Below are 7,941 nucleotides of genomic sequence, written 5' to 3'. Positions count from 1 at the left end.
TTTTTGTAAGTGAAACCTGCATTTAATACCCTGACAAAATAAGAAGAACATAAATCTGGCCACAGTTTATGTTAAATAGGTAGTCTCCACTCCTATAGGTTGTGAAATACAGGTTGTGGTTGCCATAGTGAAATATGACAGATGTGACAGTTAGATGGCTGTCTGGCTTGAGACTGAATGTGACATAGGCCTGGTTAAGGAGAGGGGTGCCAGGGAGAAATGGCATAGCTGAGACAACGGTTGGGGAAACATACATACCCACCACAAAAGAAAATAAGTGTGATTGTAACTGGCGGTTTAGAGGGTTGAATCTTAATATGTAGTAAAATAAAACCTTTGTTTAACATTCCAAATGTATTTTACAGATGGTGAAAACTTATCTTTTAAGTGTTAATATTTTAAATATTTAAACACTGATTGGGCTGGAGATCTCGGGGCCGAGATCTCCCAGCCTACTCGGATTGGAGTCGAGCATCCTCCACCCAGATCCTCCAAATTCCAGTAGGCGGGGGTCACACCCACCACCTGGCCCCCTGGCGCCGTGTAATCCCATCAACGGCCAAGACTCAGAGACTATAAAATCCAGCTCCCGGAACCTCACAGCCGCATTCGTGGCCGCGCGACATCTTATCAGGACATCTTTTTATGACATCTTATTATCTCATTCCTACTTTGGACAAAGTTGCAGGCTATCGAATGTAGCCTGCCCACAGGGCAGAGTCTGGCAAACTCCCCGTGGCGTACCAAATATGCCAAATACCAGTAACAATGATGGGTCTCATTCTCCTAAAGAGCCTTGAATATAATCTCAGGGTTAGGATGAAAGAGATGTTACTGGGGCCTGCTCGAGGCAATCGACGAATAACAGGATGATGAAATGAAAAATTGAAATGACTGGGCTGGAGCGATAGCACAGTGGTAGGGCGTTTGCCTTGCACGCAGCCAACATGGCCGACTCGAGTTCAATTCCTCCGCCCCTCTTGGAGAGCCCGGCAAGCTACTGAGAGTATCTCGCCCACATGGCAGAGCCTGGCAAGCTCCCCTTGACGTATTCGATATGCCAAACACAGTAACAACAAGTCTCATGATGGAGGCGTTACTGGGCCCGCTCAAGCAAATCGATGAACAACGGGAGGACCTTGACTGTGAAACACTATGATTATATAGCATCCCATATGGTCCCCTGAGCCCTGCTAGAAATGATCCCTGAGTGTAGAGGCAGGAGTAAACCCTGAGCACTTCTGGGTATGGCCCCAACACACACACACACACACACACACACACACACACACACACACACACACACACCAGAAGAGCACTGCACTGTAGCACTGTCCTCCTATTGTCATCAATTTGCTCAACTGGGCACCAGTAATGTCCCCATTATGAGACTGGTTGTTACTGTTTTTGGTATATTGAATATGCCACAGGGAGCTTACCAGGCTTTGCCATGCAAGCAGGATACTCTCGGTAGCTTCCTGGACTCTCCAAGAGGGACGGAGGAATCAAACTTGGGTTGGTCGAGTGCAAGGCAAACACCCTACCCGCTGTAAATGTAAAGTCCAGCCCAGAAGAGATGGATAAAAAAAAAAAAAAGGGCGGGGGGGAGAATAGTACTGGAACAGGGTTTTCTATGAAATACTGGTTTTTAAAAATATACCATACTGGTAAAAATTTTAAAAATACAAGCAATGCAATGTTTCATTTATTTGAACATCTCAGCAGTGAGAGAGGAGTGTCTCTTCTCATTAAGTATTGTTAAGACACTGGGAGACCAACAATACTGATGCAGTACCCCTCTGAAAGAAACTTTACAAATTCTCTTGACTTTGGTATTGAACTTTGTAAGCCCTGTTGCAATGCCGTAGCACTGCTTTCCCATTGTTCATGGATTGGCTCGAGCTGGCACTAGTAATGTCTCCATTGTGAGACTTGTTGTTGCTGTTTTTGGCATATTGAATATGCCACAGGGAGCTTGCCAGGCTCTGCTGTGCAGGCGGAATACTCTTGGTAGCTTGCCGGGCTCTCCAAGAGGGACGGAGGAATCAAACCCAGGTTGGCTGCGTGCAAGGCAAACGCCCTACCTGCTGTGCTATTGCTCCAGGAACATAAAAATATTTCTGTTTTTGTTTTATTTTTAAAGCACATAAAATTTTTAATTTGTTCATGCAGAGCTTCTAATAACTTGTCAGAAATAGTGTTACCAGAATTTCTAAGAACAGAATCTTCTGGCCCCATATACTGCTGTTAACCTGGTGTGGACCAGCAGTGGTGGCATGACAACTTATGGCTTTGCATCATCATGGATGCTGTTCTTTACTCAACCAGAGAGCTATTTGATTAACTGAAGGGGACAGGAGAGAGAGAGAGGACTGCAGCTAGAGCAGGCAATGTGGTGGTCCCCAAAACATTTATCTTTGATAAATGGTCACTTCTGCTTCCTAACGCTCTGACTTCCACATTTAAGAGAAGGCTGTTGGCCTGTTCCCCCTGGCGGCCTGGTGACCACCATCCTCCAGAGGCCACCGGACAGTCAGATTTGGGCCTGCAGTGATGAGACACACAGGGTCTCACCACATAGAGGTAGAGCCGACTCTTTCTCCTGATCCCAACGAGACCCCGAGTCGCCGCCTACAAACGGCCTCTCTGGCTCCTGATCAAACTGATTAATAGCCATGATACTGGAGACTCAGAAACAAATATTGAAACCCAGCGGCTTTTGGCAGAAATGCATCTGGACTGCATACAAGGTGGCCGCCGGCTCAGAGCTTATTGGAAAGCCAGGTATGAGCCAGCAGTGATGGGGCAACTGCAGTCTCATGGGAAGGAGGGCGGCATCGGCTCGTCCTTCATGCCCTACCTAGGTCACGAGTTGCCCCCCACAAGCGACTCTCTGGCATGGCCATGGCTCCAGAGGCAAAAGGACTTAATCCAGAGCCCAGCAGCTTGCGGCAGAAAAGTGAATGGACCATGCGTTAAACTATGGCGCCATGCCTCCCCGGGAGAGAAAGGGTGTTGCTCCCTTCTGCCTTTTTCCCCCCTAGCAGCATGGTAGCCGCCACCTCACAGCTTATTGGAAAGCCAGGTATGAGCCGGCAGTGAAGGGGCAACTGCAGTCTCATGGGAAGGGGGACGGTACCAGCTTGTCCTTCACGCCCTACCGAGGTCATGAGTTGCCCCCCACAAGCGGCTCTCTGGCACGACCATGGCTCCAGAGGCAAAACAACTTAGTCCAGAGCCCAGCAGCTTGCAGAAGAAAAGTGAATGGACCATGCATTAAACTACGGCGCCATGCCTCCCCAGGGGGGAAAGGGTGTTGCTCCCTTCCGCCTACCCCCCCCCCCCCCCCCAGCAAGGTGGCCGCTGCCTCAGAGCTTATAGGAAAGTCAGGTATTAGCCGACGGTGACAGGGCAATTGCAGTCTCATGGGAAGGGGGGCGGTACTGGCACGTCCTTCACGCCCTACCGAGGTCACGAGTTACCCCCCACGAGAGGCTCTCCCGCATGGCAATAACACCAGACACACAGAAACCAATCTCGTAATTATCTGGCTCTTTGCAGAAATCCAAAATTGTGGCTGCGTGTCATTATATGATTCTCATAACCAGCTATAGAAAACAAAATATTTCACAATGCCTTTTCAGCAATTCTGATTGTTTTGGGGGAAATTCTAGACAATAATGGTGCATCTTTTGTCGAAATAATGAATGTAATCAACGTAGAGAAGAGTTAAGTAGAAATCATCTGTCTCAGGCATTTGGAGGGGTGTGAAGGGGGGTATACTGGTTCTTGGTGGTGAAAAATGAGTACTGGTGAAGGGAAAGGTGTTTGATCATTGTATGACCGAGACTTAAACCTGAAAACTTAGTAACTTTTCCCAAAGTGATTCAATAAATAAATATAAAAATTAAAAAAAATTAAGGTGGAGTTCATGCCCAATTCAATCAGCTAATCAGTGGCTGAATAAATAGCAGTACTCCTACAAAAAAAAAAGATTAGAGAAGGCTGTAATCTCCTAATCATTCCCAATCAAAAACATCTTCAGGCCTCATTAAGAGCGACTAGGCCAGATGTGAGGGTGCATCTAAAGCTGTGTTATTCCTTGAGAGGAATAAAGGAGGAAAACCTACTCAAGAAAAAGGGAGGTGGGAAGAGTGGGTACCAAGGCAAGTCTTGTTTGTTAAAATTTACTCTGATGTGATTGGTCAGAAATCTCCCCTTTTCTGTCTACTCTGGTACCCTAGATCTGGACATTTTTTGGCATCTACGTGTAGCCTCTTGTGGTCAGAAAGGACTCGAGACATTCAGGTAGGTGCTTGGTTCCTGGAGAGTGATGAGAGCTACTTTATTCCCCCTTTTCTTTTCCTGGGTTTATGGCTACAGCCAACATATCAATCCCGTTAAAGCAATGTCAGGATTGCACTCCTTTCTCTAAATATGGTAATTATATTTTCAAAAGGGACATAGACCCAGTAAAGAGTGTAACAAAAGTATTTGAAAGAAAGAAGCTTGTAGTCATTAGGTAACCATTAGACCTTTAGGGAAGTCACTACTAGGTAAAGGCCTAGATTTCTTTTCTCTATTCTAGTCAGGCATTTGGTAGTCCCAATCTTTCATACCACACCCCTTGACTAAAAATGTCTTTGAGAAAACAGATGTCACAATTCCCATGTATCTGACAATGTGAAACATGGCTGCAGGTAGGACACTGGCCAAATTATTGAACATAATAAGAGAGTAACATATTATAGTTTAGGATGCGACTATCCTAAACTTCCTTCTAGTATAAGTGGAAGGAAGAAGAGCAGTTTACAAAAGGCTACAAGCTATAAGAGACTAGTTTGTCTGATTTCTTGAAAGCAGCAGTCTTTCTGGGTTTAAAACTCGTATTTTCAAGTTAATAAGTCTATGTTCTTAGTGATTGCCAGGAGTCAGGAGGAAGTTAAAAATGACACTAAAGATCTGCTAAAATAAAAAACTGATAGAAATGATTTGTTGGAACTTTGGCAGTGTATGTGGTGATTCCTATATATCTATAGAAGTGCTGTTAAGCTATGCTCTGAAATTCTGTATCAATGACAAATAATAGGTCTCTTATGCAAATGTCTATCCTATGAAGAAATCTTTAGAACACTGCTAGGCAATAATTCCAACTTTTACATACATTAAAAAAATAATTAAGATAATCCATTTACTGATTCTAGTTTTTAAAATTTCTTTTTTTTTTTTAATTAATTTATTTATTTATTGAATCACCATGGGAAAGGTTACAAAGCTTTCAGGTTTAGGTCTCAGTCATGCAAATATCAAGCACATTTCCCTTTACCAAAACTTATTTTTTACCATGAAGAACCCCAATAAAACCCCACCCCCCACCCATAGTTTTTAAAATTTCTTATGCTGCTCAAGATCAAACAGGATCTCACAGAAGTAGGCATGCATTCTACCCTGAGCCACTTCCCAATTCCTCAGTTGTTTCCGTTTTATTACACTGAGTCTTTTTTTTTGGGGGGGGTCACACCCTTCAATGCTCAGGGGTAACTCCTGGCTCATGCACTCAGGAATTACTCCTGGTGGTGCTCGGGGGACCACATGGGATGCTGGGAATCGAACCCGGGTCGGCTGCATGCAAGGCAAATGCCCTACCCGCTGTGCTATTGCTCCAGCCCCTACTATACTGAGTCTGACAGCTTTTCCTTCTGAAAATTTATGAACAATACTACCCTTTTTGGTAGGCCTTAGTATAGTCCCTGGTTCACTGTATATTTCTCCCCTCCAGCTGAATCAGAATATACCTCTGTGAAACCTCCATGATTGGAAATACTATCTTCTGCTAAAAGCAATAATTTACATAGGATAGCTCTGAAGACAATAATCATGTTACCATCATCTTTTACCTATACTTCACATCTTTTTCTTATAGAGGATATCTCCTACTCACTGAGTCCTTAATATTCCTGTAGATATATTGATGCTCATCTAAAGCAACAATCATTTTCAGGAATTTCCATTAATCCAAAACTTCCTTGTATTATAAGTGGAAGGAAGAAGAACAGTTTACAGAAGAGCAGTTTACAGCAGTTTACAGAAATCAAACTAGTCTCTTTTATAGCATGGACTACAAGCTATAAAAGAGACTAGTTTGATTTCTCGAAAGCAGCAGTCTTTCTGGGTTTAAAACTCATATTTTCAAATTAATAAATCTATGTTCTTAGTGATTGCCAGGAGTCAGGAGGAAGTTAAAAATGACAATAAAGATCTGCTAAAATAAAACACTGGTATTAGAAATGATTTCTGTTGGAACTTTGGCAATTCTTTGCAACTATGTAAACACAATAGTTTTTTTTTTTTTAAATAAAAAGCCAGGAGCCAGAAAGACAGTACAGCAGTAATGTGCTATCTTGCATGTGGCTGACCCAGGTTCCATCCTTGGCTTCCCATAAGGTACCCCCACCAAGCACAGCCAGGAGTGATCCTTGAATGCAGAGCCAGGAGCAAGACCTGAGCACTGCCAGGTATGGCCCCCCTCAAAAAAAAAAGCCAAACTTAATTTCATTTTATTTTGATGACTATTAATTTTTATTCTGTTGCTTATTATTTAAGAGAGAGGTTCATTAAGTATTTTTAGACTTTTATATTTAGAATAAATGGGCAAAAATAACACAAAATCGTGAAGCAGAATGATGGTATCATTTGAGTAGAAGAACCACAATACTAGGTTATGGTAACTAATGTCATAATGTTTCTTGCTATCAAACCACAGTGTTTAAATAATTTAAATATTAACACTTAAAAGAAAAGCTTCTACCAACTGTAAAACGCATTTGGAATGTTATTTAAACAAAGGCTTTACTTTAGTATATATTAAAGTTTATCCAACCCTTTCCAAATCTCTACTGTTCGTTTAAACTAAATATTTCCCTTCTAGAAATATTCTCTCATACATTCCACACTATAAAAGAGTGTTATATAAAGTCTTTGAGGGAATACAATCTGCTCACCACTTTATGTTAATTATCTCATTTGGTACTTCAAAGTAAGTCTTAAAATCATTTCTGTTTACAGGTCACAAAATCAAGCTCACAACAGCCCTAATTGCCCAAGAACAGAGCCAATTAGAGAGCACTATTTGGTTTATAGCAAAGACGCAAATGAGGGTTACAAAGTCTTGTGTTCAGAAAGCTCTAGGAGAAAAAAATAATGACGAAGTTTCATTAGGTTTCCCCTCCTTCCAAGGACCCTGATATAGAAACTTTATCAGACAAACACAGGAGAATATTTGACTTTATTATTACATTAGTCTCACAAATAAACCAAATACAGCTAGAAACACAGCAGATAAAGTGCCAATGCAGAGGCCTGGAAACAGAAGGAGGGAAGAATCCAGTTCATTTCCTCCATGTTCCCAGCCTGAAAAAATATTTCTATTATACAAGAGTGAGGAGAGCTAACATACTAATAAATTCATTCTACAGATACTTTGAGCTAAGGAATAGAAAATCTTACCAGGTGGGAATCTGTGCAGGTCAAGGAAATAGAAAAGTCAGAAAACATCTGTTTCTCAAATGAGTCAGGCATAGAAATGACAAAATCAGAATATTTTTTCAAATTCCCTATATTTGAGATGAATCTAACAAGGAATGATAGTGGTTCTACAGTCTTACTTTTTGCTACTGTCTTCAAGTCTGTGGCCTGCATAGACACTCTTTCCCCACACCCTCATTCAGGAATGCTAGAGAGAATTTTCTATGATTCTTGGAGGAAATAATTATATCTGCTTACCTGTCTTATCCCTAATAAGTAGACCTAGTGCTCCCTTAAGAATATCAGGGAGAAGAGGTTATCAGCTTAATCAAGTTGGCAGCATTTAAAGATTAATGGTGCCCAAGATTTGCCATGATTGTCTTTGGACACTTTTAAATACCTCTATCAAGGCTGAAA

The sequence above is a fragment of the Sorex fumeus genome, unplaced genomic scaffold (assembly GCF_029834395.1).
Source record: "Sorex fumeus unplaced genomic scaffold, SorFum_2.1 ptg000030l, whole genome shotgun sequence".
In the NCBI taxonomy this organism is placed as follows: domain Eukaryota; kingdom Metazoa; phylum Chordata; class Mammalia; order Eulipotyphla; family Soricidae; genus Sorex; species Sorex fumeus.
This window is presented reverse-complemented; position numbering follows the sequence as displayed.